Below are 14438 nucleotides of genomic sequence, written 5' to 3' on the forward strand. Positions count from 1 at the left end.
GCAGATTGAGGTGGAGGGGGTGGTAAAAGGAATTGGGAACATGCAGGCAGGGAAGGTCCCGGGACCGGATGGGTTCCCAGTGGAGTTCTATAGGAAATACGTGGACCTGCTGGCCCCACTTCTGACGAGAACCTTTAATGAGGCTAGGGAAAGGGGGACACTACCCCGGACGATGTCGGAGGCGACGATATCGCTGATCCTGAAAAGAAATAAAGACCCGCTGCAGTGCGGGTCATACAGGCCTATTTCCCTCTTGAACGTAGACGCCAAGCTTTTGGCCAAGGTGATGGCGACGAGGATAGAGGACTGTGTCCCTGGGGTGGTGCATGATGATCAAACGGGGTTTGTTAAAGGGAGGCAATTGAATGCTAATATACGGAGGCTGCTGGGGGTGATGATGATGCCCCCACCGGAGGGGGAGGCGGAGATAGTGGTGGCGATGGATGCAGAGAAAGCATTTGATAGAGTGGAGTGGGACTACCTGTGGGAAGTACTGAGGAGATTTGGATTTGGAGAGGGGTTCATTAGATGGGTTCAGCTCCTGTACAGGGCCCTGGTGGCAAGTGTGATTACAAATAGGCAACGATCTGACCACTTCCGTCTATATAGGGGTACAAGGCAGGGATGTCCCCTGTCCCCGTTACTGTTTGCGTTGGCAATTGAGCCACTGGCCATAGCGCTGAGGGGCTCCAGGAAGTGGAGGGGGGTACTTAGAGGAGGAGAAGAGCATCGGGTGTCATTATACGCGGATGATTTGTTGTTGTATGTCGCGGACCCAGTGGAGGGGATGCCTGAGATAATGCAGACACTCAGGGAGTTTGGAGAATTTTCAGGATATAAATTGAATATGGGGAAGAGTGAACTGTTTGTGATGCACCCCGGGGAACAGGGCAGGGGAATAGACGATTTACCGTTGAGGAGGGTAGCAAGGGATTTCCGGTATTTGGGTATCCAGGTGGCCAGGAACTGGGGAACCTTGCATAAGCTTAACTTGGCACGACTGGTAGAGCAGATGGAAGAGGTCTTTAGGAGGTGGGACATGGTGCCCCTGTCATTGGCGGGCAGGGTGCAGGCGGTTAAAATGGTGGTTCTTCCAAGGTTTCCTTTTGTGTTCCAGTGCCTCCCTGTACTGATTACAAAGGCCTTTTTTAAAAAGGTGGACAAGAGTATTATGAGCTTTGTGTGGGCTGGAAAGACCCCAAGAGTAAAGAGGGTGTTCTTGCAGCGCAGTAGGGACAGAGGGGGACTGGCACTGCCGAGTCTAAGTGATTATTATTGGGCCGCCAACGTGTCAATGATATGTAAGTGGATGAGGGAAGGGGAAGGGGCGGCGTGGAAAAGACTGAAGATGGCGTCCTGTAGGGGAACTAGCCTAACAGCACTGGCGACGGCGCCGTTGCCATTCTCCCCGAAAAAATACACCACAAACCCAGTGGTGGTGGCAACTCTGAAAATTTGGGGGCAGTGGAGACGACATAAGGGAGTGACGGGTGCCTCAGTGTGGTCCCCGATAAGGAACAATCATAGGTTCGTCCCGGGAAGGATAGATGGGGGATTTAAATCTTGGCAGCGAGCAGGAATTGCGAAATTGAAGGACTTGTTCTTAGACGGGACGTTCGTGAGTCTGGGAGCACTGACAGAAAAATATGGGCTGCCACCTGGGAATGCATTTCACTATATGCAAGTGAGGGCATTTGTGAGGCAACAGGTGAGGGAATTTCCACAGCTCCCGGCGCAAGAGATCCAGGACAGAATGATTTCGGGGGCATGGGTGGGTGATGGCAGGGTGTCAGATATATACAGGGAAATGAGAGACGAGGGGGAGACGATGGTGGAGGAGCTGAAGGGAAAATGGGAGGAGGAGCTGGGGGAAGAGATAGAGGAGGGGCTGTGGGCAGATGCCATAAGTAGGGTAAACTCTTCGTCCTCATGTGCCAGGCTCAGCCTGATGCAATTCAAGGTTCTACACAGGGCGCATATGACTGGAGCAAGGCTGAGTAGATTTTTTGGAGTGGAGGATAGGTGCGGGAGGTGCGCGGGAAGCCCGGCGAACCACACCCACATGTTCTGGTCATGTCCGGTATTGCATGGGTTCTGGGTGGGTGTGGCAAAAGTGATTTCAAAGGTGGTGGGGGTCCGGGTCGAACCAAGCTGGGGGTTGGCTATATTTGGGGTTGCAGATGAGCCGGGAGTGCAGGAGGCGAGAGAGGCCGATGTTTTGGCTTTTGCGTCCCTAGTAGCCGGGCGCAGGATTCTACTTATGTGGAAAGAAGCTAAACCCCCGGGCGTGGAGGCCTGGATAAACGACATGGCAGGGTTCATAAAATTGGAGCGGATAAAGTACGCACTAAGAGGTTCGGCTCAAGGGTTCACCAGGCGGTGGCAATCGTTCCTCGACTATCTCGCAGAGCGATAAGGGAAAATAGGAAAGGTAGCAGCAGCAGCCCGGGGGGGGGGGGGAGGACTCATTTGGGTCCTCAGGGGTTTTATGTGTGTGTTTATATATTAGTTATTTATATTAGATTTTACGAAGTTACTATTTTAGTTACTATTCCTGTTGTTTCTTATTTTGTTATTGGCAGTTGCCGTTAGTTAGCATATTATTTATTTAAAAAACGATCAATGTATATATTATTACAAAGTTGTAAAATGGGAAATTTTTGTTTTAGTTTGATCGAAAAACTTTAATAAAATATATATTTTTTTAAATAAAAAATTATTGCAGTCAGATTTTCCACAGAATGGATATCCGAATTAAGCCCGATCGCCTGCAGCTGGATCCACACTCGACCGACGCCAGGAAAGACTTTACTCACTTGCTAGCATGTTTCGAGGCTTACATCAACGCGGCGGACCCTGCGCCAACGGAGGCTTAGAAGATAAATGTCCTGTACTCCAGACTGAGCTCTAGCGTGTTCCCGTTGATCCAAGATGCCACGAATTACACAAAAACAATGGAACTCCTCAAAGAACACTACGCGCAGAAGACGAACACGGTCTTCGCCAGGCATGTACTTGCCACCCGCTCGCAACTACCTGGTGAGTCCATTGAAGACTTCTGGCGGGCCCTAATTCCACTCGTCCGGGTCTGTGACTGTCAGGCCGTCACGGCCGCCGAACACTCGAATCTCCTCATGCGCGCTGCCTTCGTGACGGGGATTGCATTGGACCGCATCCAAGAACGATTGCTGGAAGGGGCCACGCTCAAACTGACGGAGATGAAAACCTTGCCGCTCTCCATGACGGTCGCATCCCGTAACGTATAATCGTACCTCTCCCGCCGCGCTGCCCACCCTCTACTCCTTCTTACCCCTCCTGGACCCCGCAGACGACCTCCTCAGCCGGGGCCCTGCCTTCGCAATACGCCTGCGCCGATCCACGCACCCAGGGGGTCCCCGCTGCTACTTCTGCAGTCAGCAGAAGCACCCCCGCCAACACTGCCTGGCCCGCACTGCCATTTGTAAGGCCTGCAGTAAAAAGGGCCACTTTGCGGCTGTGTGCCAGGCCCGCGCAGTCGCTGCGTTCGTGCCCGCTATCGCCCCTCCCCACGCCAGACGACCAATGGGCGCCGCCATCTTGTTCCCCTTCAGCCACGTGCACCCCATGGGCGCCGCCATTTTGTCCCGACCCCGCTATGTGCGCACCATGGGCACTGCCATCTTGTCCCTCACAGGGTCTCCGAACATCCTGACATCGGAATCGCACACGCTCGCCACCTGAAGCATCCGATGGCTACCCGCAGTTCGTTTCGATGTCGCTGGACCAATCGCGCCCGCACAACCTGGCCACCACGTCGACGACGGTTAAAATCAACGGCCACATGACCTCGTGCCTGCTGGACTCCGGGAGCACCGAAAGCTTCGTTCACCCAGATACGGTAAGGCGCTGCTCCCTCGCGGTCCACCCTGCCAATCAAAGGATCTCCCTAGCCTCCGGATCCCACTCCGTCCCGATCCGAGGCTTTTGTACAGTCACCCTCATGGTCCAGGGCGTAGAATTTAGTAACTTCCGCCTCTATGTCCTTCCTAATCTCTGCGCTGCACTCCTGTTGGGCCTGGACTTCCAGTGCAACCTCCAGAGCCTCACCCTCAAATTCGGCGGGCCCTTACTCCCCCTTACCGTTTGCGGCCTCACGACCCTCAAGGTAAATCCCCCCTCCCTTTTTGCCAATCTAACTGTAAATTGCAAGCCCGTTGCCACTAGCAGCTGACGGTACAGCACCCAGGACAAGACCTTCATCAAGTGCGAAGTCCAGCGGTTGCTTAAGGAGGGTATTATCGAGGCCAGCAACAGCCCCTGGAGTGCCCAAGTGGTAGTGGTTAAAACTGGGGAGAAACACAGGATGGTCGTGGACTACAGCCAGACCATCAATCGGTACACGCAGCTCGACGCGTACCCCCTCCCACGCATATCCGATATGGTCAATCAGATTGAGCAGTACCGGATCTTCTCAACAATTGACCTGAAATCTGCCTACCACCAGCTCCCCATCCGGAAGTCGGACCGGCCATACACTGCCTTCGAGGCGGACGGTCGCCTCTACCACTTCCTTCGGGTCCCTTTCGGTGTCAGAAATGGGATCTCGGTCTTCCAAAGAGAGATGGACCGAATGGTCGACCGGTACGGTTTGCGGACTACCTTTCCGAACTTAGATAATGTCACCATCTGCGGCCATGACCAGCAGGACCACGATGCCAACCTCGATAAATTCCTCCGCACTGCCACTCTTCTCAACCTGACCTACAACAAAGAGAAGTGTGTGTTGAGCACGACCCGGTTAGCCATTCTCAGCTATGTAGTCCAAAACGGACTTCTCGGGCCCAACCCCGAGCACATGCGCCCCCTCATGGAACTTCCCCTCCTCCACTGCCCCAAGGCCCTCAAACGCTGCTCGGTGTTCTTTTACTACTACGCTCAGTGGGTCCCAAACTATGCGGATAAGGCCCGCCCACTCATTCAGTCCACCCAATTCCCCCTTGCGGCTGAGGCACAACATGCTTTCGCCCGCATCAGAGCAGACATCGCCAAGGCCGGGATGCACGCAGTGGATGAGTCACTGCCTTTCCAAGTAGAAAGCGACGCTTCAGACGTCGCCCTTGCCGCCACTCTAAACCAGGCAGGCAGAGCCGTAGCATTCTTTTCCCGCACCCTTCATGCCTCTGAAATTCGACACTCATCCGTCGAGAAGGAGGCCCAAGCTATCGTTGAAGCTGTGCGGCATTGGAGGCATTACCTGGCCGGTAAGAGATTCACTCTCCTTACGGACCAACGGTCGGTAGCCTTCATGTTCAACAACACGCAGCGGGGCAAGATCAAAAATGATAAAATCTTGTGGTGGAGAATCGAGCTCTCCACCTATAATTACGAGATCTTGTATCGCCCCCGTAAACTCAACGAGCCCCCAGACGCCCTCTCCCGAGGTACATGTGCCAGCGCACAAGTAGACCAACTCCGGGCCCTACACGACAGCCTTTGTCACCCGGGGGTCACTCGATTATACCATCTGGTCAAAGCTCGCAATCTGCCCTACTCTGTCGAGGAAGTAAGGACAGTCACCAGGGACTGCCAGGTCTGTGCGGAGTGCAAGCCGCACTTCTACCGGCCGGACCGTGCGCGCCTGGTGAAGGCTTCCCGCCCCTTTGAACGCCTCAGCGTGGATTTCAAAGGGCCCCTCCCCTCCACCGACCGTAACACGTACATTCTCAGTGTGGTCGATGAGTACTCCATATTCCCCTTCGCCATCCCATGCCCCGATATGACGTCTGCCACCATCATCAAGGCCTTCAGCACCATCTTCGCTCTGTTCGGTTTCCCCGCCTACATCCACAGTGACAGGGGATCCTCATTCATGAGCGATGATCTGCGTCAGTTCCTGCTCAGCAGGGGTATAGCCTCCAGCAGGACGACCAGCTACAACCCCCGGGGAAACGGGCAAGTAGAACGGGAGAATGGGACGGTTTGTAGGGCCGTCCAGCTGGCCCTACGGTCCAGGAACGTCCCAGCCTCTCACTGGCAGGAGGTCCTCCCTGACGCCCTGCACTCCATCCGGTCACTATTGGGCACCACCACTAATAACACACCCCATGAACGTGTTTTTACCTTCCCGAGGAAGTCCACATCCGGGGTGTCGCTCTCAACTTGGCTCGCTGCTCCAGGACCGGTCCTTCTCCGTAGGCACGTCCGACTCCACAAGGCGGACCCCTTGGTGGACAGGGTTCACCTGCTCCACGCCAAACCTCAATATGCCTACGTTGAGTTCCCCAATGGCCGCCAAGATACTGTCTCACTCAGGGACCTGGCACCGTCAGGTTCCACCCCAACACCCCCCCCCCACCAATGCGCGCCTCCCCCCACTTCCCACCACGCCGCCAATATTGACCCCACCAGACCACACACCCCCACTACCCTTTTCCGCACAAGAGGACGAAGAGGACTTCTGCACGCTCCCGGAGTTCCCCGATGACTGGCCAGCATCAGCACCGCCACCACCGCGATCGGTGCCACCTCCACCACCGCCAGCACCGACTTCGCCGCCACCATTACGCCGCTCCCGACGAAGCACCAAAGCACCGGACCGGCTGAACCTTTGACGGACTCCGAACCGTCAACATGGACTTTTCTTTCCCTACCACTGTACATAATTGCACTAATTGTATATAGTTTCACGTCACCCCCACCGGACTCATTTTTAACAGGGGGTGAATGTGGTGAACCACTGTAATAGGAGATGTAAGGTAGGACCTGCACTACAGGTTCGCCGGTAGCTCCTGCCGGCTGCTCCGCCCACGGAGAACTGTATAAATATGCATGACCTCCAGTGCTAACTATTTTTATTGAGTCTTGTACATGGTATAATTACAAATATACACACACAAAAACAAAGGATGGTTTTCCTCCCCCTTTCTTCTTTTTTGCAAAACAGAACTGTGTGGGAGGGGCACCTGGGGTGGTCCCCCTGATGCTATTTACACTTTTCGGTTAGTTTTTTATCGCTGTACAGTTGCATCCGTATTGGCCATAGATCGTTTCTTCTTCCCATTCTTTCTTTCTCTTTTCGCCCTGCTGTTTTTGTTGTGGTCATTATCCTCCCCTATGCTTTCCCCCCAGTTTGTCTTCCCTTTTCCTTTCTCCCTCTGGTTCCCCTCTATAGTTTAACACCCCCCCCCTTCTCTGCTACCCCTTTCTTTCTTGTTGGGTTTTGGCTACCCCTTCTTGTTCCCCCGGGTCCTCCCTCACTCCCCTCTCTTCTATCATATCTTGGCTACTTGTTTCTGGCTCCTGGCTACTTATTTGTTGGCCACAAAGTCCCGGAACAGTCGGGTGAATGGCTCCCATGTTTTGTGGAAGCCGTCTTCCGACCCACGGATGGTGAATTTGATTATCTCCATTTGGAGAAATTCCGATAGGCCGGACAGCCAGTCTGCAGATTTAGGTGCTTCTGCTAACCACCAGCTGAGCACAATTCTACGATAGGGAGGCAAAGGCAAGGGCGTCCGCCCTTCTCCCCATGAACAGATCTGGCTGGTCTGATACCCCGAAGACCACCACTTTCGGGCATGGCTCCACCTGCATCCCCACCACTTTGGACATTGCCGCGAAGAAGGCTGTCCAGTACCAAGCAAGTCTGGGGCAAGACCAGAACATGTGGGCGTGGTTGGCCGGGCCTCCTTGGCACTGTTCACATCTGTCCTCCACCTCCGGGAAGAATCTATTCATTTGGGTTCTGGTCAAGTGGGCTCTATGTACCACTTTTAGTTGCATTAGGTTGAGTCTCGAGCATGTGGAGGTGGAGTTGACCCTATGTCGTGCTTCGCTCCAGGGTCCCCACCTTATTTCAAACTCCAGGTCTCCTCCCACTTCCTCCTTGTCGCATCCAGTTCGGTGTCAGCCCTCTCTATCAGTTGTTTGTACATGTCGCTACAGCTCCCTCTGCCTAGACTGTCTGCGTCCAGTAGTTGTTCTAAGAGTGTCTATCGCGACGGTCATGGGTATATCCTTGTCTCCTTTCGTAGGAAGCTTTTAAGCTGCAGGTACCTTAGTTTGTTGCCCTTTGCTAGCTGGAATCTCTCCGTCTGTTCGTCCAGTGTTGTGATCCTACTGTCAGTATATAGGTCCCTGACTGTCAATGTCTCCCCGTCCTGTCTCCACCTTTTAAAGATGGTGTCGGTGAGTGCCAGCTTGAACTTATGGTTGTTGCAGATGGGGGCCTTGTCGGACATTTTGGTCAGAGCAAATTGCTGCTGTAGTTGGTTCCAGGTCTGGAGGGTGGCTACCACCACTGGGCTGCTGGAGTGTTTCTTGGGGGGGATGGGAGTGCCGTCATGGCGAGGGTCCGGAGAGAGATCCCCATGCAGGAGGTCTCCTCCACGTGCACCCACTAGGCTTCTGGCTCCTTTATCAATCCCATCACTCTTTCTGCTGTCGCCGCCCAGCGGTAACATTGTAGGTTTGGGAGCGCGAGTCCTGCCCCTAGATTTTGTTTTCTGTAGGACTTTCTTTGAGATCCTAGCATTCTTCCCCACAATACAAATGCCAAGATTAATTTGTCCAGTTAGTTGAAAAAGGCCTTGGGATATAGATTGGGATGGATCTAAGTAGGAAGAGGTACCTGGGCAGTATGTTCATTTTGATTATCTGCACTCTCCCCGCCAGGGAGAGTGGGAGTGTGTTCCATCTCTGCAGGTCCTTTTTTACCTCCTCTGTTAGTCTGGTCAGGTTCCACTTGTGGATCCCCTTCTAGTCATGAGTGATTTGAATCCCCAGGTAGCGGAATTTGTGTCGGCTTGTTAAAACGGCAGTCCCAGCAGCGCTGCCCTTCCCCCTTGCGGGCTCACCGGGAAGATCTCGCTTTTGCTCATGTTGAGATTGTAGCCCGAGAAGGCACCAAACTCTTTCACGAGCGCGATGATTCCTTCCATGCTGCTTTGTGGGTCCGAGATGTAGAGGAGTAGGTCATCTGCTCAGAGCGAGTCTCTGTGCTCTCTGCCTCCTCTTTGGATCTCCCTCCAGTTCTTTGCTGCTCTGAGTGCGATCGCTAGTGGGTCAATCGCTAGGGCAAACAGTAACGGGGACACTGAGCATCTCTGCCTCGTGCCCCTGTGCAACTGGAAGTACTGTGGTGTTAGTCTGAATGCTCGCCATGGGAGCATTGTACAGGAGCTTCACCCAGAAGGTGAATCCTGTTCCAAGCCCGAACCGCTCCAGCACTTCTATGAGGTACCTCCACTCGACTCTTTCGAAGGCCTTTTCTGCGTCCAGGGAGATGATCACCTCTGGGGTCATGATCGCGTTCAACAGGTGCCTGATGTTTGATGTTAGCTGTCTACCTTTGACAAAGCCCGTCTGGTCCTCTGCGATTACCTCTGGTCCGCAGTTCTTCAGGCTTTTGGCTCGGATCTTAGCCAATATTTTGCCGTCTACGTTTAGTCGTGAGATGGGTCTGTATGAACTGCACTCCGTTGGGTCTTTGTCTTTCTTAGGCATTAACGAGATTGAGGCTTGTGCCAGCGTAGGTGGCAGTGTACCCCTCACCAGCAAGTCTGTGAACATCTCCCGCAGATGCGGGGCGAGTACTGTCGCAAATCCTTTGTAGAAGTCCGCCGGGAACCTGTCCGGTCCAGGCGCCTTCTCTGCCTGCATGGAACTAATACTCTCCAAGATCTCTCCCAGTTCTAGCGGTGCTTCCAGGCCCCGTTTCCTGTCCTCTCCAATGATTGGTATGTCCAGTCCATTGAGGAAATGTTTCATCCCGAGTCCCCTGCTGGGGCCAGCGTAGGTGGCAGTGTACCCCTCACCAGCAAGTCTGTGAACATCTCCCGCAGATGCGGGGCGAGTACTGTCGCAAATCCTTTGTAGAAGTCCGCCGGGAGGTGTACAATCCCAGGTAAAAGGCCTCGAAGGTTTTATTGTCTGGGTCTGTTTCCAATGTGCCTCTGGTGTCTCTATTTTGCACGATCTCTCCAGTGACAGCCTGCTTTCTCAACTGGTGCGCCAGCAGGCGGATGGCTTTGTTTCCATATTCGTATAGGTCCCCAGTGCCCTGCGGAGTTGGTGCACCGCTTTCCTCGTGGAGAGCAGGTCAAAGTCCATTTGTAGCTTTTTCCTCTCCGCCAGGAGCTCTGCGGTCGGGGCCTCGGAGTATTTATGGTCTACCTCCAGTATGGAGTGGACCAACTGTTGCCGAGTCACTCTCTCGTCCCTGTCTCTTCGTGCTTCAAAGGAGATAATTTCCCCTCTAACAATGGCCTTTAGCGTCTCCCACAATGTGGAGGGTGAGATCTTCCCGTTCTGGTTGTTCTTTGTGTATTCAGCTATAGCTTGTGGTACTTTCTCGCTAAAGACCTTGTCGGCCAGTAGTGCAACCTCCAAGTGGGGCATTGAGCACTGCCTGTCTCCAACCTCACATCCATATAATGTGAAGCGTGATCGGAGATTACGATTGCTGAGTATTCCGCCTTGACCAGCCCTGGAAGCACCAATTTCCACAAAGAAGTCGATCCTGGAATATAAATTATACACTGGGGAAAAAAAGGAGAACTCCTTCTCCTTCTCCCCTGGGTGGGTGAACCTCCAAGGGTCTACTGCCCCCATCCGCTCCATGAAACAAACAAGTTCTTTCGGCATTTTTGAGATCTTTCTCGTTTTGGGGTTCAACCTGTCTGTCCACGGGTCCTGTACACAGTCAATGTTCAATCCCCTATGATCAGTCGATGTGTGGCTATTTCGGGGATTTTCGCCATGGTCATTTCTATGAATTTCGTGTCGTCCCAGTTGGGAGCGCACACGTTAACGAGAACTACCAGTGCCCCATCTAGGTCCCTGCTGACCACGACGTTCAATCTCCATGGGTCCCTAAACGTCTTCATCGCCTTAAGCATCGTCCTCTTATTGATTAGTATTGCCACCCCCCTGGCCCTTGACCCGTAACAGGAATGGTAGGTCTGTCCCACCCAGCCCTTCCTTACCCGCAGTTGGTCCTGCTCTCTCAGGTATGTCTCGTGGAGGAAGACTATGTCAGTTTTCATGTTTCATGAAGACTCTGGATCTTTTTACTGGGCCGTTAAGTCCCTGGCATTCCAGGTGACTATCCTGATGGTGGGCTTTTGTCCCTCGCTCCTGTGGGATTAACCATACTTACCTGGTTGGCGCGCCCCTGCACTCTGGGGTTTTCCTTTTTTTCGGGGCCATCCAAGATGGCCGCAGTCACTGTTGTTCCCATGCAGTTGGGCTTCTGCCCTCCAGGGTTTTGTTTTGTCTCGGGGCCAACCAACATGGCCGCCAACTGTGCGTCTGCCATATGGATATGCCCCGGTACTCCGGGACCTCCCTTCACCCAGAGATCGGACCAATCCGCAGGTTTTGTCTCCTTATCCTCGACCTTTCCCCTCAGATTGCCCTGCATTGCGACCAACCTCATCACCTCTTTCTCAAGTGCCACGATCTGACCGCTTTGGTCGGTTGCGGTTTTCGCTAAGTCTTTGATGGTTGCTTCTTGGGCTTCCAGTCTCTTCCGCCTTGTACAGGGCAAGCGGTATCTGTGTCAGAGCCACGTGTCTTTCACTGTGGCTTGTATATCCGTTTTTATCTCCCTCGGTGCTTCCGAGAGGGACTCTGACCAGCTCCCCCCCGGTGCGGGAGAGGTTTGTGCGTAGCTGGTCTGCCCTTTTCGCTCGGCGAAACACGCGCTCCGCCGCCTCGTGCGCTGATCGGCTCGTCCGACGGCGTCCATTCCAGGCCCCTTCCACTCCTGGGGCGAAATTCTCCCCCAACGGCGCGATGTCCGCCGACTGGCGCCAAACACGGCATCAATCAGACGGGCATCGCGCCAGCCCAAAGGTGCGGAATGCTCCGCATCTTTGGCGGCCGAGCCCCGACATTGAGGGGCTAGGCCGGCGCCGGAGGGATTTCCGCCCCGCCAGCTGGCGGAAATGGCGTTTGTTGCCCCGCCAGCTGGCGTGGAAATGCGGCGCATGCGCGGGAGCGTTAGCGGCCGCTGACAGTTTCCCTGCGCATGCGCAGTGGGGAGAGTCTCTTCCGCCTCCGCCATGGTGGAGGCCGTAGCGGAGGCGGAAGGGAAAGAGTGCCCCCACGGCACTGGCCCGCCCGCGGATCGGTGGGCCCCGATCGCGGGCCAGGCCACCGTGGGGGCACCCCCCGGGGTCAGATCGCACCGCGCCCCCCCAGGACCCCGGAGCCTGCCCACGCCGCCTGGTCCCGCCGGTAAATACCAGGTTTGATTTACGCCGGCGGGACAGGCAATTTCTGGGCGGGACTTCGGCCCATCCGGGCCGGAGAATCCAGTGGGGGGTCCCGCCAACCGCCGCGGCCCGATTCCCACCCCCGCCCAATCTCCGGTACCGGAGACTTCGGCGGGGGCAGAGGCGGGATTCACGGCGGCCTACGGCCATTCTCCGACCCGGCGGGGGGTCAGAGAATGACGCCCTTGGTCTCCGTTTGGCCCCCGGACTGGCTTTTTATGGGCATTTTTCTCTCTCTTTCTTTCTTCCCCTGTCGTACTAAGGTTTGGGGAACAAATTGCCGAGTTTTTTTTGGGTCTTTTGCTAAAAAGTGGTTATTTTACGGGTCCGCGGGAGGAGAGCCACCTGACGTGCGACTGCTCAGCACACCGTCATCACCGGAAGTCTCATAACTTTATTCTTTATAACGGTCACTTGTTTATAACTGGTTCAGCCACAGGATGTTTATAATCTTGCCCAGATTTTAGACAGCAAAATTTCAAACATTAAAACCAAATAAACCTACTGGTTATTAAAAATACAGGTCAAGGTATACTAATTAATTGACATCAATACAGAAGAAACTAAATGTCTAGATAGCTTAAAAGTTCAGAACATGTCGGTTATCAAGAAACTGGAAAGCGAAGCTTTTTGCAAAATATTGTGCTAACATTGAGAAAAATTGACAATCTTTGTCGCATCAATTCATCAGAGCCTGACTGAGATCAAAAAGATGGCATGCCTGAAATCTAATTAAATAATCCGATTTATGTAACATGATTTGGCAGAAAGGAACAGGTATTTTCACTGAACAGGTGTGAAAGTGCTTGATCTAGAAGCCATGATTAAAAGGAGTGTAACCCTATGACTAAACTTGGTCCGGAACTTTAATGTCTTATCAGGTGTAACAATGGTAAAGAAATGGGGGAGAATTTCCATCCTAGATTTGGATGTGGTGTTACGGGTGTTCAAGTTAGAATAGTGGTACAGGTATGTGAAAGGTGGCAGAGGTACGAGGAGGTGAAGGAAGTGACAGTGGGGGAGATCAGTAGCAGATGTAGACTGTGGCACTGTGGGAGCAGAAGGAGGCGGTGTGCTGTGCTACACAGGAAAGTGCTGGCAATCAGGAAGGAAAGTGTGGGTTAAGCAGAGAAAAGCGAGATTGGAGGTAGGAACCTTACCATCGCAACGTCGCACAGCATTGCAACCAGGCTGTGGTTGTGGCGCCCCTGACACTGACTGACTGCCAGCTTTGCTCCTTCTGCTGTGCTGCTAGTCAGAACACATTCCTGTTGGCGTGCTGGCAAATGCAGTCCCTTGTTCCTGCTAATCTTCAGGAAGGAGGGGGGCGTCCTGACAAGCTCTTATTGATTTGGCATTCTGAGAACCCTTCCCTGACAGTTGCTTACCACTAAAGTATGTATTCATCTTACAAGCTACAAGCTGCTTTTAAATTGACTTAGGGATCTCTGATATTTCACCCCCCCCCCCCCCCCCCCCCCCCCACACACACACACACTCACACCCTGGCCTACCCCTTCCCCACCCAGTTAGGCACATTGCTAATCAACGGTGTTAGTAGTTTGGACAGCATGCTTTTTTTAAATGATAACAAGTCTTCAGATCAGCTTCAATTTCTAATTGCAGCCATGACAATGGACAAACCTCCACCGTGAAACCTTAGACCCTCCTGATTTCATTCACACTGCTTTCAGTGTGTTGCGAAAGGTTAAAACTTCGAAACTAAATGACATAAAATCTCGGAATCTGTGAATGACTCCTTGGAACATCCACAAATATTTTAATGAAGAACAGTAGAATCATAAAATCATAGGATTTACAGTGCAGAAGGAGGCCATTTGGCCCATCGAGACAGCACCGGCCATTGGAAAGAGCACCCAACTTAATCCCACACCTCCACCTCATCCCCGCATCCTAGTAACCCCACGCAACCTTTTGGACTCTAAGGGCAATTTAGCATGGCCAATTCACCTAACCTGCATATCTTTGGACTGTGGGAAGAAACCGGAGCACCCGGAGGAAACACACGCAGACATGGGGAGAAAGTGCAAACGTCACACAGACAGTGACCTCAGCCGGGAATCGAAGCTGGGACCCTGGAGCTGTGAGGCAGCAGTGCTAACCACTGTGCCACTGTGTCAGTAGGAATAACTTTTTAGTAGTCCGAGAGAAGATCAGAAA

The sequence above is a fragment of the Scyliorhinus torazame genome, chromosome 18 (genome assembly GCF_047496885.1).
Source record: "Scyliorhinus torazame isolate Kashiwa2021f chromosome 18, sScyTor2.1, whole genome shotgun sequence".
In the NCBI taxonomy this organism is placed as follows: domain Eukaryota; kingdom Metazoa; phylum Chordata; class Chondrichthyes; order Carcharhiniformes; family Scyliorhinidae; genus Scyliorhinus; species Scyliorhinus torazame.